Genomic DNA, 26982 nt, shown 5'->3' with positions numbered 1-26982 from the left:
TCTTGTAGTTGTGGGACTAAGATCCTCAGCTTCTGGAGACTCCACTGTGCTCTGCCCTGTGACTCTCTCTAGACCATGCAGGGTGATTTTTTGAGGCTGAAAGGAGACGGTGTCTCACTTCTTTGGCCTCTGACCCCTTGCCCACTTTTGAAGGACTCAACTGATTAAGTCAGAGCCACTTAGGATAATCTCCCTTTGATTAACCACTGACTAAGGACCTTCGTTATAGCTGCAGAATGCCCTCATCTTTGTCATACAAGTAATATAACCAGGAGAGATATCTCTTCCTGTCATGCCCTATTTTCTTGGAATCAAGTTAAGGCCCGTGCCCAGACTCAAAGACAAAGCCAGGGCATGACATTTCCACAGTTCTCTGAGACTTCCATCTAGTAGACAATACAAACCGTGTAGGACTTACCTTCCTACATAAGCCTCACACTTCCATGTCACCTGCCTAGTTCATGGATACATTTGAGTCTGTAGAAACTTAGTTGCTAGTTGAACGTGATAGAAGTATAGCAAGGTACCTGGATTTTAAAACATTGAGTTTTAGAGAAAAATTGGTGATTTTTAAATACACTTGTAAAGAGTGGTTCCTTCTTATTTTCTTTGACCTAGTTGTCAAAACAAAAGTAGCAATCTGGGTATCATGGGAAGAGGGCACTTACTTTGTCTGAATGAATGCTTGCTTTGATTCTTATAGCTATGTTTGGCTCTCAAAATCTCAAAATAGCAAACATCAGGCAATTCCTTCTAATCTTTCTAAAGCGAGGACTTTGTATCACCTGTTGTCACCTGGACGCTTGCTTGAAATGCAGAATCCTGGTCTTTACGCTAGACATACTGAAACAGAGTATGTTTTGTGACACTACTTAGGTGAGTTTTTTGCATGTTAATATTTGAGAAGTACTATTACTGTCTAGTTTACATATTCTCCCACCTTTAAATATTCTTTCCTTGTTGATTTTAAACAGAATACATAGGAAAAATTTAAATTCTTTTGGATTTTTAGTAATATCTACATAGACATGCTCAACAAAGTTTGGAATCCCACAAAGTTGAGAAGCTTAGAAGAACAGGAGGATGGTTATATCCTCCTATTTCCCTCTTTATTCTCCCATTTTCATGTCCTCCCTGAAGCCACAGACCTTACTTCCTCTTTTCCACTTCAAGTAGAGAGAGAAAAAGTTTAGATTAAGCAAAAAAATCAAACTGGAAATACCTTACTGGCCAGAGATAAATGGGATGAATTAAAGGATATTTTCAGCTTGCCAAAGTAGACTTTTTAACCTCATAAGTTATTAAAAGGAAAGGAAGACAGCATAATATCATAATACCATATAGCTTTCTTCCAATGCAGGCGAGTCTTCGCTTCACAGAACTCAGCACAGGCTATGACTCATTTTTGATGTGGCACGCTGCAATTATTTAAAGTTAAAATTCAAAACATATTTTTGCATGAAAAATTCCTCAGAAACTACAGGAAAATTATATAATAAGTGCCTTAAAGATCCAGGATCTCTGGTCTTATGAACCATTAAGTTCAATAAAAACTTTGAACAATAAAAGAAGGAGGGGAGAACTTAATTTTAAAATAGCTTCTTCCCACATTTGATATTTGTCAAAGAAATAATGATTCTTGCTTTATTATCTTCTCCATAAATTATATTCAAAATTAGTAAGGGTTCAACATAATAATTTTATTTTCACTTTCATGCTCTGAAAGATAAATGTACTCAAAATCAGCTATGTTTTACAAAAAAAAAAAAAACCTGTTTGGTTTCATCATGAATCCTCAGTTGTCTGCTTTGCTTGAAGCTAACACAAATCATGGAGTCAGAACACCTTTAAGTTGTGAATTCACACTGATTGCCTGTGTCCTTTGGAAAATTACCCAAACTACTTCAGCCTTAGTTTCATGAAGTAAAACATTAGTAAAACTTTATAGTAGGGGCTTTCCTGGTGGTTCAGATAGTAAAGAATCTGCCTACAATGCAGGAGTCCTGGATTCAATCCCTGGTTTGGGAAGATCCCCTGGAGAAGGAAATGGCAACCCACACCAGTATTCCTGCCTGGAGAATCCCGTGGACAGAGGAGTCTAGCAGGGTAGTCCATGGAGTCGCAAAATGTCAGAAATGACTGAGCAACCAACACTTCCCCTTCTTTCAATCCTTTACATAGTTATGGCTAGTCTATTAATATATCAATTAACGTGAGGCCTAACAAATAGTAAATGCTTAATAAATGAAGATATAGTTGAAGACTTCCCTGGTGGTCCAGTGGTTAGGATTCCATGCTTTTGATCAAGGACTTGGATTTGACCCCTGATGGGGAAACTAGCTGTGTGGCTAAAAACAGAAAAACAAAACAGAGCTGCTGTTGTTATAGACGGATAAACGCTCAAAACCCTCCAGTTACTGTTAAGGTATTTGTAAACAAGAGTAACTGGAGTTCTTTCTTCATTAACTGCTGTCATTTAAGACTATGACAACTATTATCAAATGTCCTAATACTGATATATCAAAAGGAGATCAGTTACTTCCTAAATTCACATTTTGTGTCTTGACTAACACTGAAGTTATCATCAGGGTAATGTATTACCCCTGTATACTACCATTCTCCTGTTTCACTTATTAAGTTTTTTTGTTTTTTTTCTTTTTGACCACACGATATGGCTTGTGGGATCTTAGTTCCCTGACCAGGGATTGAACCCATGCTCTTGCAGTGGGAAGCATGGAGCCCTAACCCCTGGATGACAAGGGAATTCCAAGAAAATTTTGAAAGAAAAAAAAAGAAAAAAAACTAACAATACTCTTGAGTTATAGTTATTTTGTGAGCAGTGAGTAATTTTTTTTTTGTATTATGAGCAGTGAGAATAATTTTTTTTTAAAAAAATATAGTTTCACCAATGATTTTCATATCACTATTTCTGTGTAAAATGAAAAACAGTTTTTTTCTAAATTACTTTGGTTTGGATTTGACCAGCAAGCGTATATTATATATAAATTACAATCTTTGTTCTATGATAGATTTCAAGGAGATGTAATAGAAGTTTAAACATGATCTCTGCCCTAAGGTATGTAATGCGCAAAGAAGAGCAAATTAACACACATCAAACAACAGGGAGTCCAGGACAGAACAGCTTAAAGAACCTCATTTTCATAAACCACATCGGTTTGTGCCAAATTTTGTAAAGCAGACAGAAAAATCTGTGGAAGCACAGAAATGAAAATGAAAGAACTTGAAAAAGAATAAATGCATCTATGTGTATGGCTGAGTCCTGTTTCTGTCCACCTGACCATCACAATATCAGTGATCAACTGTTTTGTTGTTCTTCAGTCACTAAGTCATGCCTGACTCTTTGTGACCCCATAGAGTGCAGCACCCCAGGCTCCTCTGCCCACCTCTGTTTCCCGGAGTTTGCTCAAATTCATGTCCATTGAGTTGGTGACCCTATTTAAACATCTCATCCTCTGCCACCCACTTCTTTGCCTTCAGTCTTTCTCAGCATCAGAATGTTTTCCAATGAGTCAGCTATTCACATCAACTATACTCCAATATAAAGTAAAAAGTTTTAAAAAATGAATGGAAAGTGGCATGATTCTGGTAGTGTCAGTCATTCACTCACCTCCCCACTTACTACATGCTCAGCTTGCCACTTCATAAAACCCTTACAAACTTGCAGAAACAAAGGAGAAGAGGAAGGTATAACTTGTGTGCTAAAGCTTGCGCATCAGGGACAAATACAATGAAGAAGGTTGGAACATGTTTGGTTCTTGATTATGGTGGAAGGTTCTACTGAATAATACAGTGTATTCCAGAAACTTACCAACATTTGTAGAAGTTCTATTAGCAAGCATTGCCTGAAAAGCACTGTGTCGCCCACCTGCCACCTCCCCAACTCTTTCACTTCTCCAGCCAACTGGACCAGAAATATAGGCCAAGTCCAAATCCACTTGACCTATCTGAAATGACGCAGGGGCCACTAGCTAGTTGTTGGAAACTGACTTGAGGCTGGAGGCTGAGCAACGCTCCTCTCTAGCAAAAGGATTTCTCAAGCACAGGGTGTGGAGGGCATGTTCCTTCTGAAACACAAGAGGAGGTTTGCTCTCAGCTGCTTCCCCGCAATGTCCTTGTTGAGCATAGTGGTTTAGATCTTGTGTTCATCCCAAGGGCTATTGCGTTATGAAAATAGTTACTCCTACCACCCTTAGTTGGAATTTCTCAAGTGTTTTTCTGTATTTTGTAACCAAAGAATCTTGACTAGTGCTGATGTGTAGGATGAAACCAAGTCATGGTGAGTCAGGAAAGCTGAGCAGATGAATTGAGTTTAGTTATAATAGGGAATGACACCATCAAAGCCTTTGAATAGGAAACCGAAGTGATCAAAGTTGTTTTAAAAAAGAGGGAGTTGGCAGTAGTATTCAGGATTGATTAGATGACCCTAGAATCATATAAGCCAGCTCAGGGGTTCATGCAGAGTATGGAGAATCAGATTTGTAAATGTGATATCATTTATTTAGATGTGATATACATCTAAATAAAATTAATACTCATTATTACAGAAGTAACAGCTACCAGATGATGAAAATTTATTAAACACCAAGCACTGTACTTGCTAAGAACTTTATGTATATTAATGCATTCTAATTTTACAGTCAATATTACCCTTTTATCTTATAGAAATTTAATAAGTTTAGCAAGAAGAAACATCTGGCTCAGTTCTTCAACTGAGACTTAAACCCAATTCTATCCTGTACCAAGAACCATTCCCCTTCATTTTCCAGATTTTCAATAAAATGGACATGATTATAGCCTACATCTTGCATCACATCCTAGGACCTGGTTTAGACACTGGGCATGTAAAAGTGAACCACTCTGGTACTCTGAGAAACTCATACCAACTGCAGTGTTTTTCCAAGGAACATTACCAAAAAATCTTTTTGTATGAAGTTTTTGTCATTTATTGTAAAACAATAGAATGCCTTAGGATAATTGTCTCAAAGAACTTCAAATGTAATTATCATGTGTAATTATCACATCTCCAAAGAAGAACAGAATGTACAAAGAAAAACACTTAAATACACTTATTTGAAAGAGTTTTCTTGAAATAACAGGCAAGACTACAAAGGGAGACCAAGGTTGTAGGAAAGCAGGTGATCGGAGGCGTGAAGTAAAGACTCCAGCTCTGGAGGACTTGACAAACCCAGAGTGGGTACTTGAGTTCTCTTGGGAATGGTTACAAGCATGCGAAGGAACACAGGTGAGTCTCAAAATCTGTCATGAAATTCTATGACAGAGTCCTTAAGAGCCAAAACCCCAATACTTTGTCCACCTGATGTGAACAGCAACTCACTGCAGAAGCTCTCTCGCCTCCAATCTGGCCAGAATTTATACTTAGATCCTGAGCTTTGATCGCCTCTATAAATACCCCAAACCAGACATGGCCATAGATACTAAAAAAAATACAAGTGAAAAAAATTAAGATAGCTATAGAATATATGCAACAACAACAAAACCAGACAACCTATAGCAGAGGAGGTACAATTAATAGACCAGATAGATTATGAATAAAATAATACAACCCAAGAATAACAAATATCTTTCAGTGAAAAGAAAGAAAGTGAAAGTGAAGTCACTCAGTTGTGTCTGACTCTTTGCAACTCCATGGACTATAGCCTAACAGGCTCCTCAGTCCATGGAATTTTCCAGGCAAGCGTACTGGAGCGGGTTGCCATTTGCTTCTCCAGGGGTTCTTCCCAACCAGGGATTGAACCCAGGTCTCCCACATTGCAGACAGACGCTTTACCGTCTGAGCCACCAAGGAAGCAAGTGAAAAGAACTAGATACTTTAAAAATGAACCAAGAACAAATATTAATCGGCTTCAGAATTTGCAGTTTAACAAAGATAAATCTTAAAACTTATCATTTAGATTGAAAACTAGGAGCTTCCCTGGGGACTCAGGGGCAAAGAGTCCACCGTCCAATGCAGGAGACACGGGTTTGATCCCTGATCCAGGAAGATCCCACATGCAGAGCAGCGACTAAGCCCATGTGCCACAAGTACTGAGCCTGAGGTTTAGAGCCTGGGAGCCACAGCTACTGAGGCCTCTGCACCAAGAGCCTGTGCTCTGCAGAAAGAGAGTAGCCCCCACTCACCACAACTAGAGAAAAGCCCGTGCAGCAAGGAAGACCCGGCCCAGTCAATAATAAATACAAATAAATAAATAGAAATGTTTTAAAAAGACTGAAAACAATACATGTGTCCTACTGCCAAGTGCTCAAAGATAATAAAACCTAGATACTTCAGTAGCTTTGGTACTTCAAACGATGCAGATTCTTGGGCTTCATCTCTAGTCATGATGATATGAGAGATGCCTGGTAATTATGGGGAAAGACAGATCCATACAGAATTTCTCAAGAAGGACACTACTGATGTTTGGGACTGGGTACTTTACTGTGGACACTCAGTTATGCATTATAAGGTGCTTAGCAGCATCTCTGTCCACCATACTCTAGTGGATGGTACCACATGCCCTCCCTCTCCCCATTCGCCTACTGATGGCAATCACAATGTCTTCAGGTATTGCCAAGTTGTCCCTGAGACACAAGCATGCCCAGGGAAGACCCCCTAGAACAAAAAGTGATTTCCTCTTTCCTGGACATTTTTCAGGATTATGTCAGGTCAGCATTTCCTGTTTTATGACTCCTGCCTTCTTAATGAAGAAGTCATAAACTCCATCTCCTCTCTTCCCTCAAAGCAGTATTGTGCGTGGTACCTAGCCCGTACCAGTAAGAGAGACCAGCACAGGATTCAGGGTCTTTAGAGGGAAATGCTGAGAAGTAGCCATCAGATTGGATCCACAGTCCATCCGAGGTGATGCGGGACCAGCTACAGTGCACATGTGGTCAGCTGCCTGGCGCTTAGCTTCCATGATGGACCTGCTATGCTTGAAGTAGCAATGGGGCAATGCAGAGGTATCTTGTCTTCTATTTAAGAGGCTGCTTCTGGCTCTAGAGACATCGACCACTACCTTGACTTGGTGCTTCAACTGAGCTATCGGATGCAAAATGATTTGAGTGATTATCTTTTCAGCTCTCCCAAAGAGGGTCGTTACAGTACCATTCTACACTCTCAGGAGGGAATTTCATCCATTACATACTATAGAAGCCTTAGCAGATTAGGGCTTAATTGTCACATGGAAAATGGGTTGAAAAAAAAGAAAAACAAAAAATGTTTTCCGCTAAAACCTGCTATTATGATTCTGTTTTTCAAAACTAAAGTGCTTACTGCTAACAACCTTCAATGGAAGAATCATAAACAACTTTAAAATGCAGGTGATTTTCTTTAGCTAGATCTTGAAATATGGTTTAGTGATGAATAATTTGCCTATTTCTTGTGTTTAAGCATTTTCCTAAGTGCTTTTATGAGGACAATACAAGAAATTCTATTTGAGGGCTTCAGTATGGTTGAATGTGCTATTTGTTTGGTTCATTTTTTATGACGTCTTATCCAGACTGGCTACATAACTTACAGGGCGCAGTAAAAACTGAAATTCACAGCTCAAAATCTGGAAATTTAAGATGGCAACAGCAGAATCTTGAAGTCAACGTGGGGTCTTTATCATTTCAAAACACTCCCATGAAGCTGGCAATGTCCTCTTGAGATGATCAAGTCATATCTCATGTTTCAGTTTACATAGGAAGTGGCCAAGACTCAAAAGCTTCTTGTATGATCTCATGGCAGTTTAGGAAAAAAATCCTGAGAGTTCATCAGTTGGCACATAAAATTAGTCCAGAATTGCCACTGATTCAGCATCTTTGCTGTTCCTTTGTTTCAGTTGAGCTATTTCAAACCCTTAAAGATAATGCTCTGAAAGTGCTGCACTCAATATGCCAGCAAATTTGGAAAACTCAGCAGTGGCCACAGGACTGGAAAAGGTCAGTTTTCATTTCAATCCCAAAGAAAAGCAATGCCAAAGAATGCTCAAACTACCACATAATTGCACTCGTATAACACGCTAGTAAAGTAATGCTCAAAATTCTCTAAGCCAGGCTTCAGCAGTACATGAACTGTGATCTTCCATATGTTCAAGCTGGTTTCAGAAAAGACAGAAGAACCAGAGATTAAATTGCCAACATCTGCTGGATCATCGAAAAAGTAAGAGAGTTCCAGAAAAACATCTATTTCTGCTTTATTGACTATGCCAAAGCCTTTGACTGTGTGGATTACAACAAACTGTGGACAATTCTGAAAGTGATGGGAATACCAGACCATCTGACCTGCCTCTTGAGAAATCTGTGTGCAGGTAAGGAAGCAACAGTTAGAACTGGACATGGAACAACAGACTGGTTCCAAATAGGAAAAGAAGTATGTCAAGGCTGTATATTGTCATCCTGCTTATTTAACTTCTATGCAGAGTACATCATGAGAAACACTGGGCTGGAAGAAACACAAGCTGGAATCAAGGTTGCCGGGAGAAACATCAATAACCTCACATATGCAGATGACACCACCCTTATGGCAGAAAGTGAAGAAGAACTAAATAGCCTCTTGAAGAAAGTGAAAGAGGAGACTGAAAATGTTGGCTTAAAGCTCAACATTCAGAAAACTAAGATCATGGCATCTGGTCCCATCACTTCATGGCAAATAGATGGGGAAACAACAGAAACAGTGACACACTTTATTTTTCTGGGCTCCAAAATCACTACAGATGGTGATTGCAGCCATGAAATTAAAAGACGCTTACTCCTCGAAAGGAAAGTTGTGACCAACCTAGATAGCATATTAAAAAGCAGAGACATTACATTACCAAAAAAGGTCTGTCTAGTAAAGGCTATGGTTTACACATTACACTGAGTTAGAGTTGTCTGTGGAATGACACAGGCAATATATTATTAACATACACTGAGGCCTTATGAAATGAAAGAGGCAAAAGTTACATTTGTATATAGATATATATAAATCCTAAAGTTGAATTATGCTAGTGCTAAGCTACTGACAGCACAGTAAAGTTTGTTGACATCATTACAACTAACAACAGATACAACATTATTTATCACTAAAGTGATAAATCTACCTGGTCTAATGAATAGATTCTATGAACTGAGTATATTCAGTGAAGAAGCAGTCTATCTGAGCAGACTACATCAAGTCTTGAGTATTTTCCCTGGCTACAGACCCTCAAGAATGACTCCCCTTTTCTAATGGGGTTCTATTTACCACAATATACTCATACTGGATAATATGTACCACAATCTTCATTGTTCAGCTTCCATTCTCTATATTCCTATCCTAATTCGGAAGGAAATAATCACTAAGATAAGTCAAATGATCCCAAACGTGTATGTTACAATACTCTACTGAAGTTGAAAATTTTAAGTTAATTTTTTCAAAGGGTAGGGGGATACTTTTCAGCATTAATAACTGCCTGCGAGTTTAAATTTTTGGATAATAGATCATAAATTTTCTATGTGTAGTGTTTTTTTTTTTTAATTAGGAAGGGAACTGACTTAAATTATAAATTAAAATGTATTTTAGTGACTGCTTTGAATACAGGGCTCTAACTAAGAAGCAATGACTTATGCTGTGTTCCAGTGACAAATTCATTTTATAAATCATGCCTTAGTAAACACATGGCAAAATCCCATAGTCTTAAATTATTGATATATTATTACACTAATTATCTAGCCTACAATACAATGTACTTTTCATGTTTTACTTTGATTTATTTTCGATTCAAAATACTATATTTCCTAAATAATGATCTATTTAAATACTGTAAACTTCACAGGCTTCCCTAATGGCTCGGCAGTAAAGAATCTGCCTGCAATGCAGGAGACACAGAGACAAGGGTTGGGAAGATTCCCAGGAAAGGAACTGGCAACCCACTCCAGTATTCTTGCCTGGGAAATCCCATGGACAGAGGAACCTAGTGGGCTACAGTCCATGGGGTCACAGAAGAGTCAGACACAACTTAGCAACAACAACAAGGACATCTGTGGAGGAACTTACAATGATGGGGATAATGTCACTTTATTGACATTTATTATGATAAGTGATTAATCTGCTAATGCAACTCTTTAATAGATTCTTCCCTATGCTATCCACCACAAACACACAACTGCATACAAATAATGATCACAAGAGAAAAGCATGCTAGTTCATTACACTGAATCAGGAGTGACTGCAAAAAAAAGTCAATAAAGCCAGGGACTTCTTTTGTTTTCACACTATGATTTCAACTGGGTTTAAAGAAAAAGTCATCTAGGACATCTTCAATTCTAAAAAAAAATTCCCCTCCTGGAAGGATTGTTATGCTGACACACCAAACATTTGCTTTCTGTATTGATTGGCCTGTAATGGCTCAACTTTGATTTCTGGTCTTTGATCTAAACTGTTTGTCCTTTGAAACAGCTGTTGGTCATGTCCATCAGAAATTACTGTGGGTTCAGGCACTTAAAAAAACAGATATAATTGACATATAATGTTGTATTAGTTTTAGGTGTACACATAATGATTTGCTATGTGTATATATCATGAAATTATTACCCCAGTAAATTCAATTGATATCTATCACCACATATGGTTACAAATTTTTTTTTTTCTTGTGGTAAGGACTTTTAAGATCTACTGTGTTAGCAACAGTAAACCATGGATCTTGATATACTCATTATTTTGTCTCAAATATATCATTCAATAGGATGAAATTTGGGTGTTTATTTAAAATGTTGCTTCTAAGACACTCACTAGTGATCATAATTCAGTAGTCTGGATATGTGTAGAGAAACTTTCATTTTTATCAGGAACCCAGGGACTTCCCTGGTAGTCCAGTTACTAAGACTTTGCATTCCCAATGCAGGGGGCCTGGGTTCAATTCCTGGTCAGGGAACAAGATTCCACATGCCACAACTAAAAAATTCTGCCTGCTGCCGTGCAGATCAAAGATCCCGTGTACCTCAGCTAAGACCCAGCACAGCCAAGTAAATAAATAAAAAGTAGAAAAAAAATAAGAAAAAAAACCCAGGAAGACTCTAACACTGAGAGTCTGAGGCTTATGCTAACAGAAATGCTATCATTTGTTGAATTCTTTCTAGAATGTATGAAGACACACAGAATCAACAGAAAGAAAACAAGGCAATGGGTGAAGCATAGTTGCCACGAAACATCCTTTTTCTGAAAATACTGGAATAGAAAGACCTCCACATTTATTCGGCAACAAGAAAAACTATTTGAGGTTTTATGTATTTGGAAAGCCTTGTATTGGATGGCTTATGGATTAGGAAACAAGATAAGGGAATGAGCTAGAATTTACATTCTTGACAGGAGGGGTTTTGTTGTTAATGCCACTGTCAGTACTAATGGGTATGAGAGAGAAAGCTTACTCATGATCTTGTAAGGAGAAATATCCCAGAGATCTCGCTTCCCTTAGAACAGCTGAGATTGCAATGATCAATCCTGCTCTGTTTGTGAGATGGAATTGTGTGTCTGGTGGGGGTGGAGGGGTGGGGGTAGGAGGGTGGAAGGGTGAGGGCGTGGCTGGTGGAGGTGGGGTGGGGGCGTGGAGTAGGAGGGGCAAAGGCACAGAGACGGCTTCTTAAAATCCAAACGCACCAGGGAAGCCCAGAGACAATAGGTGTAGAAAACCAGATGCGGGACTGTGGTGGTGGCCCAGTGGTTAAGCCTCTGCGCTTCCTCAGAAGGGGTTGTGAGTTCGATCCCTGGTGGAGGAACTAAGATCCTGCGTGCCTCTTGGCATGGCCAAAAGATTAAACCACAGCAAAATAAGCAAATATGGTGGTGAGGTGATGGCTAGGGGTAGGCTGAAACTAGGAGGGGGCAGAGGTCCACAGCAGAGGAGCTGTTCTCACTGATGGAATTCCTAGCAAGAGTCTACATTCTGGTCTGAAACATGAAGCCCACTCAGTTGATGATTCTTCTATGTTGTACACTCCATAGTACAAGAGCCTAGGGGGAAAAAATATCCTCCGATATTTAATAACATTTCTTCAGTTTAGAGAAATAACAATGAAAGATAAAACTTCTTAACGTGTCAAGAAAACTATCTGATAAAAAACACACACGGTATGGGAACTGATTACAAAACCAGCATATGTTTTTCTTAAGTACTTTCCTTGATCCCTTTTAAATGGTTCGTATATAGCTTTGATTTTCATTTGGAAGAACACAATACAGCACTTTTGGCTTATCACTCACAAAGGATAAGAACCTTCAAAAGAATAGTCTGTTTTGTAGTGCGCTGTTGTTGTTACCTAGCGATTTTTTCTCCTTAGTTACCAATTTTCAAGATGGATAGATGCAGAAAAGACAATTGATACCTGCAGGTCGGATAAATTGTGATCGTTGACTCTTAAAATCCTGCTAAATATAACTCAGGCTTTACTTTGCCCGCTTATGACATCAGCAGGTCCCTCTGAGTAAATTATGACTTGGGATCTGAGTCTCAGTCATTTTTCACTGAGTCTATTGCATTTATTTTGCACTTTATTATTATGATTTTGGTTCTTTTGGACAGAAGTATTGGAAAACCAGGGCACCCAGAGTGCTTCTTGTTAGTTCAGTGAAACTGAACTGGGATGTATATTAAGGCAATTCTAAGAAAAGCTATAGAGAAAATGTTGAAATGAATTACCCCATTCATTTGTTTCTTTTCACGCTGTTTGGATCCACTATTACATTCTTAAAGGCAATACGTTTAGTTAACAAGTGTAGCCCCAGAAGACATGCTATGCAGATCCTGATTATTTTCCCAGCACCTTAACTACAGATTCAATGAGCACTTAGCATCTCTCACCTGGCCACTGAGTACACAGAAATACAGATGGAACCCCAGGGCACTGCTGAGAATACTGAAGGACATCTGATACTGTTCACTCAACATTTATCTTCTTTAGTGTCTAAAAATCTGTGAATCTTGGATAAACATGGGGGAAAGAATTTAAGCAGTTGTTGCCAGGATCATAGGCTTTTCCACTTCTTTTCTTGTCGCATGTCAGCAGATTCATTTTTCCAAGTTCAGCAATGGCTATTTTTCTTGATTTTTATCTTTTATGTGGATTATTCGACTCCCTTTTCTTTTTTAGAGCTAGCCTTATCTAGAAACTCCAAAAAAGAAAATTTCTACTTACATGTTTCAGGAGACCAAAAATAGAAAAAGAAAAAAAAAATGGTTAGAAAGCCTCAATGTCTGAAAGTAAAATTGAAAGTTGCTCAGTCGCATCCGACTCCGTGATTCCATGGACTGCAGCCTGCCCGGCTCCTCTGTCCATAGGATTCTCCAGGCAAGAGTACTGGACAGGGTTGCCATTTCCATTTCCAGTGTCTGATACTTTAATTAAAAGGTCGTGAACACAACCTTATTGTGTACCTCACCCCCACCTCTGATGGGGCAGAAACAGTCATACAGACATCAATCAACAGCAATGTTGAGGAAAACGAAAAGAGATGCTCTTCTGTCCATATCTGCTCATCTATGGCTACTGTCTGGTTTAGTAATTTGGATATTTTCCAGATGCTAATAGAAATGTTATCAATAACCCACTTCTTTCTAGGAGTTCTATTACTTAAAATGTTCTCAGCACTATTTTATCTGCAAACAATTACAATTTATGGTTGCTTTTGTGGTTAAGTGTCATTAAGAGGTGATATTAGAACTCACTGGATAGGAGGTAGAACCTTTTGATGGTGAAACCCTCAAACCCAGAGGGTCCACGTACAATATCTGTGGCATTGTTATTAATAGTCCTCCTTAATGATATACACCCTCACACACAAGCACAAACGGGAAAATCCTAAAACAGAAATATAAACACAATGGGCATGAGTAGAAAAGTCAAGAGTCCCAATCTTAGCCTCATGGCAGTATTTTTTCACGATGTTTGTTATTATCTCACATGATAACTTGTAGGCATCAGTGTATGTGGGGTCACAGTGTTTGTGAAGTGAGCAGCACAGTTGAAGGAAGTATGACAAGGAAATCACCTTGCTTCTCACAGGTGGGAATTCAAAAAGATTGTTGTTGTTCCTCCTCCTCCTCCTCTTCTTCCTCTTATAATTGCTAAATATAGCATCTAATTATGTTTAATTAGTTCCCAGGTCAAATATAACTTGAGATAGAAATAGGTTAAAATTTAGCATAAAAAATATTTCCATACTTTTGAAAGAGAAAATTTAAAATCTATCCTTGGCATTATCCATTTTGAATGATGAATAGTTTTACCTAGTAAGAGTAATAAGAAATATTCTTCAGAAAATAATTTTGAGAATATTTCAAGTGGGATTAGACTTCTCCTAATGGGTGCTTAATAAATACTGTTAGCCAAGAGAAATTGTTTTTCAGTGCTTTGCCTCCTGTTACTCTGTTGGTGAGTACATAAAGCATTTCAATAATTCTGGAGGACAATTGGACATTATGGTCCAAAAGACTTTAAAGTATGAATGTCTTTGTTTTTTAATTTCCCAGAATATTTAAAGTGGAACATACTAATAACTTTGCTGAAACAATTCTATTTGTGATGTAGTGTGCAAACGTGCTAAATTTCTTCAGTTGTATCTGACTCTTCAAAACTCTATGGACTGTAGCTCACTAGGCTCCTCTGTCCATGAGATTCTCCAGGCAAGAATACTGGAGGCAGTTGCCATGCCGTCCTCCAGGGGGTTTTCCGGACCAGGGATCCAACCCAAGTCTCTTGTTGACAGTAGGGTTCTTTAAGACTAGCGTCACCTGGGAAGTCCATTTGTGATGTAAAGTAAAGACAAAATAGATGGACCCCCCTTCACAAACAGATATCTCCATAGACAGACATGAATGTTCAGCAAAGTATTATTTATAATAATTATTATAATTAATAGTTAATTATTATTATAAGGAAAGTACATGTTTATAAAGAATGATATTACCTATCAAATTATCTCTCTGATAATGTCTATGCAGCCATTCGGAGAAGGCAATGGCACCCCACTCCAGTACTCTTGCCTGGAGAATCCCATGGATGGAGGAGTCTGGTGGGCTACAGTCCATGGGGTCGCTAAGAGTCAGACACGACTGACCAACTTCGCTTTCACTTTTCCCTTTATACACTGGAGAAAGAAATGGCAACCCACTCCAGTATTCTTGCCTGGAGAATCCCAGGGACGGCGGAGCCTGGTGGGCTGCCGTCTATGGGGTCGCACAGAGTCGGACACGACTGAAGCGACTTAGCAGCATGCAGCCATTAAAAATTACCCTTCACAGATTTATTTCTACAAAAAAAAAAGGTTATAAAGAATCAGTAACATTAAAAGCAGGTTAAAAAATATAAAATTTATGTATGTATACAAGACATCCTTGTAGATCATAAGTCACAATGTTAATGATAATCTTAACCAAAGACTTGGATTACTTGTGATTTTAATATTCTAACTGTCTTCATGTTTTCCAGACTTTCTGCAGTGCATTGTTAATATTTTTAATGAGAAAAAAATATAAAAATATCTGAAAACCAAGTATAAAGCAATGTTTATAGATTTTCTGAGAGTTTTTCTTATAAATGGGCATAGTAAACCTTATAAAACTACTAGACTTTTTCACTGAAAAATTTTAATTTTAACTCCTCCTCATAGTAAAAAATTTCTTAAAATTTCACTTGCTCTAACCTTTAAGTTCAAAGATAAATATTAATCAAAATTTTCCATGTGTTTAATCTGAGACCTATAAACAACATAGTAGGATCTGGTTTGTTGGTCTGGTATTTGTCTCTCCCAAACAGATCGTCACATTTGGGAGATTTTTTTTTTTTTTTCAGAAGCTAACAACTGTTTAACATGTTTTAAAAATCTTATTTATAAGGAAGAGTGCATCATAAAATGATGTACATTTTAAAACCGCAAATATGAGTGAAGATGCTTTAGGAGGTACAAGGGTAAGAATGACTCATGAAAATTAATCAGGCTAAGGAAATCTATTCTAGAAAATGAAATCACAAAAACGTGTATTGGTGAGAGCCCAGGTGGCTCAGTGATAAAGAATCTGCCGGCCAATGCAGGAGACACAAGTTCAATCTCTGGGTTAGGAAGGTCCCCAGGAGAAGGGAATGGTAACCCACTCCAGTATTCCAGACTGGAAAATCCCATGGACAGAGGAATCTGGCGAGGGACAGTCCAAAGTGTCACAAAAGTGTCAGAAGTGACTGAACGTGCGTGCATGTCAAAACATTTTATAGTCTTGAAACCTAATGCTGGATGGTTAAATTTTAATTATTTTAATCTAGAAAGAAAATGGTGTAGTAGAAGCCTGTGCTGTCCCAAGCCAAGAAATGGTCATGGTTCAGTAATAAAATGTTTTGATCTCTAATCTCAAAAAGACTCAGAATTTTGGGCATGTTCCAGCAAAGTGGTCTGTTGCAGCGAAGAGACAATGGAAAAACCTTGATGACAAATAGTTTTTCTTTCAAAAGTAAGATAAGGGTAAACGTTGCCCAGATGTTAGTTATGTAAAGGCTGAAAAAAATCTAAGACAGCGTTTTCTTAATTATCATTCCATATACCTTCTAGCATTTCATCTTCTCTTATTTACCACAGCCCCTGCAGAAGAGAAATATATTAAATATACTAAGTGGGCCATGGGGTGCCATTCTTTCTTTCTGCTTCTTCCTCCCCTGCCTCTCCTCTTTCCTCCTTTCCTCTTTCTCTCTAAGCGTGTAGTTATATATATATTTTTTAATTTTTGCTTGGTTTTCTTTTGTTCTGTCTGCATGATGCAGCATGCATGAACTTGGTTCTCTAACCAGGGATCGAGCCTGGGTGTGCCGCATTGGGAGTGTAGAGTCTTAGCCACTGGGCCACCAGGGAAACCCCTAGTTATTTTTAAGACAGAAATGTGTCTGCTAAAATCATGCCAATTCACTTATTCTGAAACGTTTGCAATGAAAGTACCACTACCACTCAGAGACATCACCCCAGTTTACTGAAAACAACTGTCTTCAAAAAAACAAGCAAGTGCAAAAAAGAAAGCTGGAAGCACAGTTTGATATGGACCGAGATAATTAAGTATTTCCCTGAATGGGGTGGTATGTTGGCTAATAGGTCTTTCATTTACAATAAATAATTTTGTATTTATATATTAATGATTCACATGTTTTTATATTACTTATTGAAAACGGGGAAAATAACCTTCTCATTTAATCCTTCTCTGGCCATTAGTCCATGGAAATATTAGAGAGGAACAGAGTTTTTAAAAAATGGATTGTCTGCCTGGTGAATTTTGCCAGATGATTATGTGTACAGAAGCCGTGTGCTTCACCCTGTTTAAAGAATATTTTTACAAAATTCCCTGGTGGTTCAGCGGTTCGGACTCAGAATGGTCACTGCTGAGCGCCCAGGTTCCATCCCGGGTCAGGGAATAAAGATCCTGTCAGCTCTCTGTGCAGTGTCCCCGTATGTATACCTCTGGCTGATTCCTGATGATGTGTGGCAGAAACCACCACACTATTGTAAAGCAATTATCTTTCAATTAAAAATAAATGATTTATTTTAAAAAAAAAAGTAAAAGAAGAAAGAAAAGAAAAGAAGTCAAAGGGAAAGACACAATACGGAGCAGTGTCAATCACATGGAACCACTTACATTTCACACGACTACTGCCGTCAGTTGCACTTTACAGAGGTCTTTGAAGCCCTAAGTGTGACATGTACATAAACACACACAGATACCTCCCAAACTTTCCCAGAGCAGTTGAGTTGCCCACTCCCCGCCAAACGTTCCTATCGGCTACTACCTATACTTTCCACTTATCTAGAAAGAAGGGGGAACGAGCCACTGAAAGTGAATGGGAGAGAAAAAGCCCACAAAATGAAGAAGTACTCCCGTTCATTTCCCCAGGATCCCCGTTTCACCTCACACCACTTCCAGCTCTTTGTCCCACTGCACTTCTTTCCAAAGCTACGCAAGACCTAGTCTCCAAGTTCTCAAATTGGGACCAGTACTTTAATCATATTTATAATCATATTTGACTTATTGGAAAAGACCTTGATGCTGGGAAAGATGGACAGCAAAGGAAGAAGGGGAAGGCAGAGGATGAGATGTTTAGATAGCATCATTGACTCAATGGACATGAATTTGAGCAAACATCAGGAAATGCTGAAGGACAGAGGAGTCTGACGTGTTGCAGCCCATGGGGTCGCAAAGAGTCAGACACAACTTGGTGACTAAACAGCAACAACAACATCATATTTATAACGGTGCTAGTCCCTTTCAATGCTTCCTCCCTCTTGTCTGCCTGTCACATTCTCAGGTACATCTCAGGATTCGGTTAAAATTCCATCTGCTCTATAAGACCATGTTCTGAGCTCTCTGAATGTTCCCTTGTTGTGACCGTAGTTCTTTGCAGTAATACCTTAGTCAAATTTGCCTCACTCTGCATGTACTTGGAACATGGAAGGTGATGAATGACTATGAATATCAAAATAACTAGCAGTGTATTAATGAATAACAGGATACATGTATAAATAAGTGTATGATTGAGTTAAAAAATGAATGGGAAACTTCCCTGATGGTCCAGTGGTTAAGACTCGGGGCTTCCAATACAGGGGGCATGGGCTTGAACCCTAGCCAGGAACTAAGATCCCACATGCAGTAAGATGTGGCCAAAAAATTGAAATAATAATAATAAGAAGAAGAGGAATGAATAGGATGACTTAAAACTGTATGCCAGTTCCCCCTTTATTTCTCACGTATGTGAGTCCTGGGGTCTGTTGATTGATCACCCTCTGAGTAGGGGCAATAAGAAAAGTATCAACTTTATCTTTTCCCACAATTCAAGTCCTAATATAAAACTGTTTTATGAATTGACGTACCTTTAGTCTTTTAAAGTACGTTAGGGGTGAGGTTCTGTCATGCCCATCAAAAAATTGAGTCCTCAAAAAGCAGAGTCCTTTGAAAAAGAAGAACTATTAGTCTCAAATGCTCAAAACCTCAGCCCATAGGCTGAAAGAAACACACACACACACACAAAATGCTCCTCCAAGAGATTAATATCTTAGTGTCTACAACCGCTAATATTGCGTTAGGTCCGAGAGAAGAAATACAAGAAATTCTTTTGTCTCTTTTATCACTATCGTCAAAGTAAATTCTGACAGGTGCATGTCTTAGAAGTTTGTTTGGATGTTACAGGATAAGTGGAGATTTCATACTAGCATCTTGAAATTCATGTTGATTCTAATAATTAAAGGTGAAAAGTCTGGTTTCATAGGTGAGCCCCACACTGTACCACCCTAACTGGTGTGAGCTGAATTGATCTCAAGGGATTCTGAAGTGTTTGTTTTAGGGATGACAATGGGAATTGTGTGGGTAGATGCCTTCAAGCTCTTCTCTGCAATAAGGCTCCTTGCTTGCAAGCACTGATAAGTTAATTTCCAAATATTCAAGTGCTTATCCAAAACTTTCCAAACCGCCTTCTCAACTTGCCAATGCATGCTCAAGTTCTCAGCAGAATGGTTTACAATACACCTTTTGTTTCTCATCTTACCCCACTGTTCTCCCCAAGTGATAGTGTTGACTGCTCTTTGGAAAATGCAGTATGTGTCTTATTTTAATGTCTTAGTATCCTGTGTGACAGATTGTACATTCCTAAATTTAAATTTAATAAATTCCATGACCTTAAATCCAGATTTGCATTAACTTTGCCATATCTCTTAACATCTCTGTGCAAATGGCTTAATGTAAATTGCATATTATAACACCATCTTGGGTTTACAGGAGTGCTATGAAAACAAAACAAAGAAAACATTGGAAAATATGTGATATGCCAAAAACAAATAGCTCTGATATTGCATCTAGGAGGTTTTACTATTTATTTTTTTAATGAAACTTTGCAAACTAGGCACTTTATAAAACAATCAAAAATATGAAAACAGAGATAAGAACTGAGTGGGAGGGTCAGTTTTAGGAATATGAGCCAGGATATAGTTGAAGGCTAAATGTATTAGAAATCATAAAGAGGCAAGATGTTGAAAAAGGTGATTGATTTGAACTAAGTTGAAATGTGGAAGTGTCCAGACCTGTATAAAAAGGGATTGAATTTTGATTTACTGGTGGCTCAGACTTCACATAGTTTACATAAAGTGGCAATCAGAGATGTTTGACTTAGGATCACTAACCACATAGAATACATTTCAAATCCATAAAAAGGTCTAATAATAAAGAAGCTGTTACTGGCTAAAAGTTTTGGGGACGTTATATACTTTACAGGTGGATTGAGGGTAAGCATTCAAAATTTAACATTGATAGCAACTTTTTGTTTCTCTCTTAACGAGTATGCTCTGCACTTGTAAATCTAAATTTTATTCTGAAATTTTCTTTTTGGCTTAAAAAATGCATATCTGATTTTTTTTTTTTTTCAAATGGGCAATAATATGACTTCTGTTTCCTTCTTTTCCCTGTCCCTTAAAATTAATTCCTTTGGGAAAGAAATCATCTGGGATTCAATACTCTCCAAGATTGAAAAGATGAAGGTTTTAATTAACTGCCCTAGAGCTTATCAGTGCAAGATGGGGGTATTTAGCTCAAGTGGTGTGAAGAGCTCTTAAATTATTCTAGCAATTGAGTTTCCATGCCTTTTGTTCTATATTGTAAAATCCTTTAATGGCTCAACACACCCAAGAACTTGGACTTTAGACTCCCTGAACAGCAGGGGCAGATCTGTAACTGATGTAATTAATGCTCATTCCCCTGTGGACAGACTCGAATCTTGAGACTTTCTGAGATTCATGCATATGCTAAAAGAGTGGGTGTGAATTCATCAGAGTGGCTCTACTCTGGGAGGCCAAACTCTTTGAGTTCCCAGAAGGAAGATGGGGGAAGGGGAAGGGAGAGGATTAAGAAAATTGAAAGTTAAAATAAACCAGAATCAGGCACCCCTCTAAGTTCTTCTCACACTAAATGAGGCCAAATGCCAATACGCTGATTTACAAGCATCCGCATCAAGTTACTTTAGAGACAAGGAAACATGTCTGACTTTCAGGGGCAGATGGATGTTCCGCTGACCTCACGGCCATTCATCACTGAGATGGGGGAGTCGGTTCCTTATCCACACTTCAGTTAACAACCCCTAAAAGGCTGAAAGTCAAGACTTGCGATTAAATCTCAAGGTCATTCTAGTTGTCAGGCCAAATCCTGAAACTTTGGTCGGTTTACCCTCTGACAATACGCATGTCACTTAACCTTTCTGTACAATTATGCTTACTGTATCTCATTTTTTTTTTTAAAGAAGAAATGAAACATCTTGAAATAACACATTGTCAGAATTCTCTTCCTTTAGCGAGGGTGACAGATGTCCTAGAACTAGCATTCACCCTCCATTGCGGTTCCCAGGTACCATTCAAGGTAGCTCAGAAATATGGTTCATAGCGTTTTCTAAGCGCCTGCTACTGAATCTGAATCCAAACTCTATACCCTGACAGCGAATTAAACCTCAGACACAAGAAGGGTTTTGGGTGAAATAGAAAAGGATTGCTTTATTGCTTTGCCAGACAAAGGGGTCCAAAGAGGATTAAGATCCTCAAAACTGTGTGTTCCAACCCGGGATCTTGAGGAGTTTTATAGTCAGGGGATGCCAGAAGAATTCCTTCAACCCAGAGATCACCTGGCCTCAGGTGATGATGGGTGAACTGTGACCTTCTCTCGAAGGAGGAGTGCTTCATCAATTCCTCCCTTTGGTGAGAGTGTTAGTTTGGAAGGACTCAAGGATAATGTTCTGTGTCTCCCTTGAGGGGGAACCAGGACTCTGCCCCAAGGCTGCGAACTGTTATTTCTTGACTGTTCCTCCCTTGTCTCTGCAAGCTCTCCCTTCCCTGATTAGCAATCCTTTGAACCTGCCCTTCAGAAATCAGGGAAGGGGACACAGAAAGGCTTTTTTGATCATGAGCCCCATGGGGTCCTGCTTGGTTTCACTCCTCAAGTATCTTTCACAAACTAGCAGAAGATTGCTAGAAATATTCAGAATCCCGAGTCCTATCCCACACCTACTTCTTGACTCATAATCTGTATTTTAACCTTGTTGTTGTTTAGTAACTAAGTCGTGTCTGACTCTTTGCAACCGCATGGACGATAGTCCACCAGGCTACTCGGTCCATGGGATTTCCCAGGCAAGAATATTGGAGAGGGTTTCCATTTCCTTCTCCAGAGATCTTCTGGATCCAAGGATCAAAACTATGTTTCCTGTTTGGTAGGTGGCTTTTTTTACCACTGAGCCACCTAGGAAGCCCCCAGTACGAAATAATTTAAGTACATATTAAAGTATGAGAAGCACTGTTGTAATAGTTAGCTTGTGCATTAGTCATAGCAAGGCAAAGTTTAAAAAGCTATGGTAGTCATCCTTAAAACATAACCAGTTGTTTCTTTTTTCCCCCCCCACAAGGATGCAATATTTTAAAGTCCAGCTCCTAAAAAAATAAATAAAAAAAATAAAAAAATAAAGTCCAGCTCCTGAGCCCTATGAAAATGTGGTCTTCTTAATTATCTCCACATATCTAGAAACTCCTGATTTCCTCTGACAGCAAGAGCTCAAGAAATATTTGTGGAATTCATTTAGGATGTAAGCTTAGAGCAATGCCATGGGAACGAGCATCTCCTCTGCTGGGTATGTTAGAGCAACCCCAGGGCTCCAGAAGACTGTAGGATGAGATGTTGGAACAGCAGGTCTGGCCAACCAAGAAAACCACTAAAACTACACTGAAGTCTTCCTGTTGTAGAAAGGAGGGCCTGTTCTAGGGCCAGAAAGTGTGTTCTTGTCTTGAAGGAGGAAACAGACAGAACAGGCTCCATCTTGAAAGCAGGACTCCATCTTGTGCTGGACTGTGGACTTTGAGCCATATGCCCAGTATCTATGGAAAAGACATACCAACTGGAAAACCAGATACCCCCTAGATGGAAGAGCCCCAGGGCTCGTACCTGGACTCTCCATTGCCTAAAAGAATACCCTAATTATCTGTGTAACCGAAAAGAATCATAAATTCTGTTATGCTTATGGGGGTATGACCACAGGCCTAGTGATAATTGTCCACTGTTAACTACCTAGGCTTAAGGCATATGAATCACGGGTTAAATTTGATTGTATCTTTCTTTTCCTTTGTTCAGACTAGTTTCAGGGAATTTGGAGAAGTGAGTTTGGGCACGTTCGCTTAGGGTATATAAGGTTTTCACAAAAATCAGTCGGGGTCCTTGGCTAAAAGGAGACTGCCTTGGGCCCGCCGGTGTAATCAACTGTGCTCCACTATCTGCATTGTCCTTCTGAGTGAATTTCCCAGAACGTGTGGCTACAACAGTCTAACACTTGGACTTGAGCTGTCTGAGGAGACACACATGCAGACAAAGCAGAAGCCGTTACTGAGAAGCGGCACCCAAGCAGAGAGCAGCAGGGTGAGGGAACCCAGGAGAACTGCTCAGACTCATGGGCCGCAGTCTCGGGATGGACGGGGATGGGCTTAGTTTCCAGATTGTCCCTGGCCGGTCTCTGACTCAGGGCCCTTCCTGGTGGCGCACACATGGCTCAGCCAAAATAGGTTCCAGCAAGAAAGATGCTGGGAGGTTGATAGGGCCTATGGGCTGGCGCCTCCTCTCTGCTTTCAACTTTTCTGAAAGTCTTGCAGTTGGTGGTAACGTGTCAGCTTTGTGCTCCTCAAGAGGACTTCCTGTTGTGTTAATAAGATCACACATACAACTGGCTACAATCTTGCCTGGTCAGGGCGGACAGCTTCAGTCAGTGGTTCCACGCACGTTTCTATTTCTTTCCATTCCCTTCCCCTTATCTTGACTGAGCTCATCTTTAGAAGAAAGACAGAGACGATCTCCTCTCTTTGTCCAGCCCCACCTTCAGTTGACGGTAACCACCACTCTAGTCCGTAATATATATTCTGTAAACACCCCAAAATAAGGACAAGGGAGTCCTTAAGATTAAGATATTTTATATATATACATATATATATATATGGACATATATATATGGACTTCCCTGGTGGCTCAGATAGTAAAGAATCCACCTGCAATGCGGGAAACCTGGGTTTGATCCCTGGGTTGGGAATATCCCCTGGAGGAGGGCATGGCAACCCACTCCAGTGTTCTTGCCTGGAGAATCCCATGGGTAGAGGAGCCTGGCAGGGTATAGTCCATGGGGTCATAAAGAGTCAGACATGACTGAGCGACTAAGAATAGCACAGCAGAATTTAATAATTGTGAATTTGCTTACTTCATATATATATATATAAAATTTAATTTTTAAATTATAAAAGAGGAAAATCATTCATAAAATTCCTCTCTATATTCCAACTTCCAGTGGGAATCAAAATCAGAGTTTCCTCTTTAATTTTCCAAAAGACTAGCATAGCTTTTAATCTAGAAATGGCCCAACACAGATATTCCTGTCCTTGTATAGGAATGTTCACTGTCAATAGTAAAATCATTTTCATTTGCTTCTGTGAAGCCACTTAATTCACAATCTATTTAAAATAGCAGCATCTCTGATAGCTGTGATTAGTTTCATAACAACTCTTCCTGCTGCCACTTTGCAAATCAGGCTGCGAGTCCAGCTTTTAACACAGACATGTCACTAATTAGCACGGTCCAAAACCACGTCCAATAGGGCCATAATGAATGCACGACAATTGGGGAAGTGAGTTCATTTCTCTATTTGAATCTTGGAAGCAATCCATTTTAATCTGTATGCAAAGGTCGACTTTTGAAGGAATAATTGTACTTTGTTTTGGTCCATCTGGATTGGGCTATAAATATGCCTTCCAGGTTTTATAACATTAAGTTACACAGACAGCACTCAATGTCATAGTAACATTCAAGAAGTCCTATATGGGTGATTAACTTGAGAACATTCATCAAATCAGTGCCCTGATCTTAGGGGGAAAAATGCATTTTTTAGCTAGAAGTGAGTTCTGGGCTTTTGGTTGTGGTGAATGAGATGAATTCATTAAAAAAAGAAAAAAGTTCCAAGTGCTTTTTGTTCTCCCTTATAATTAAGCCTAATAAAATAAGCATGTTTTTTCTTTTTTCTTTAACATTTGCATATTTTTCTATGCCAGGAATTACGTTGAAGTGTTGGTGTAATAACAACAACAAAAAATTCCATCATTGTCCCTGTGGCTTAAAGCCTGTACAATAACCTTCCATGATAATTTTGTCCATTATACTTTTGCGTATGTTTTTGCAGGATTTACAACATGCTTCAAAGCATTTGAGGTTTGGGATTTCCACTTGTTACTATTTATGGTTTCAGTGTTCACATACCGTTGATTATTTTTCCCCTCTCCCTCTCCAAACCTAAATGTCAACTGTAATCTAAATTAATTTGCACTTGGAGTTGGCAAGATGGTAACTCCAGTTCACATAGAAAAACCACAAAGCAGAGCAGGAGGCATTAACTATAGTTCCTGATCCATCTTCCTGATATTTCTGGCTTCTCTAGTTAGTTACCCTTTTAGCCAATTAGATACTTGTTTCCACCTGGGAAGCAGTTTTGAGAGAATCAATGTATATGTTGACTTTGGTGTAGAAATATTACATCCGGATTTCTTACAGAAGAAAAATTGTGATGAATTGTCCATTGGTAAACATGCATAAAAATCAATTTTGATAAGCTAAATATCTAACTTTAATAGCAAAGTTAGATGAAATGCGGATCAAACGCTACAGGAACTCATTAGATACCTGAATTGTGCGCTGTAGACATCTTGAATCTCAAACACACGGCATAGTGCTTGAAACATTAGAGATGCTTGGTAAACAAGCTCTGTGAAGTGAAAGTGAAGTCGTTCAGTCGTGTCCGACTCTTTTCCATCCCATGGACTGTAGTCCATGGAATTCTCCAGGCCAGAATACTGGAGTGGGTAGCTGTTCCTTCTCCAGGGGATCTTTCCAACCCAGGGATCAAACCCAGGTCTCCCACATCACAGGTGGATTTTTTAACAGCTGAGCCACAAGGGAAGCCCCAAACAAGCTCTAGATGATGTGAAAAAAATAATAATAAATAGAAATAAAGTTTCTGTCTCTTCAAATCCAAATCTGTAGCATCCAAACAGCCTCTGTGAAATGACATCACACAATCACTAAAGAAACCAAGGAGACAGAAGAAACTAGGAGAGGATGTTTGGGCTTGACATGCTTTATTGGGAGATGAGTGACCACGGAGGAAAGATTCATCATAAGCTCAAGAACACAGAGAAAGAAACTAATCTCTAAGTATAAAATGACTTGGATTTTAAGCTCACAAAAAATGAGATTAAGGAATGCAAATAAGAGTCGTGTGAACTTAAGGCAAATAAGATTGGGGTGATGAAATAGACAAGTAGGAGCTTCATCATGATTCACCATGATGAACCACCATGTGGGCTCTCCTTGAGTGTAGATAGTTTAACAGAGTATAAAATGTTTACCTTGATTTGCAATTTTCCCCAGGACTTCCTAGACACATTAAAAACTGATCAACTGAAGATTCCACAAAGGGCTTGGAACTTAACCACTTCCTTTGGGAAAATAATGGAGCCGGTTGAGCCCAATGGGATGGAAGAGGAAAAGAGAGGGTAGAATGAAGAGGGAGAGGAAAGAAGATCTGAGTGGGAAGACCTGGGAACAGGGTTCTTTCCCCTTTGAAGGTGCAAGAAAGCAAAGTCCTCAGTTTAGGAAGGAAACTCATGTCCTATCCACCCACCTTACCTGAATTTTGTTTGCTCTAGACTAAAAGAAAAGCTCCATGCTTACATTAATTTTAAGATCAGTCATATTGTTGTTACAATCACGTCCTGAAGGGTGGAGCCTAGGCAAAGTAGCTAGATGCTCTCCATAAACAAAGTCTATTTATTTACTTGTAAGAGAACAGAACAACGTCAGTGAAGCTGCAGATAAGTACCTAGTACAATTTCCCATCACGGATCCTTAAGTGTTGCTTAGTCATTAAGTACCACATTCCAGAAAGAGCTAAGGATCA

This window comes from Giraffa tippelskirchi, chromosome 12 (assembly GCF_054371585.1).
Source record: "Giraffa tippelskirchi isolate mGirTip1 chromosome 12, T2T-mGirTip1v1.2.pri, whole genome shotgun sequence".
Taxonomy (NCBI): Eukaryota; Metazoa; Chordata; class Mammalia; order Artiodactyla; family Giraffidae; genus Giraffa; species Giraffa tippelskirchi.
This window is presented reverse-complemented; position numbering follows the sequence as displayed.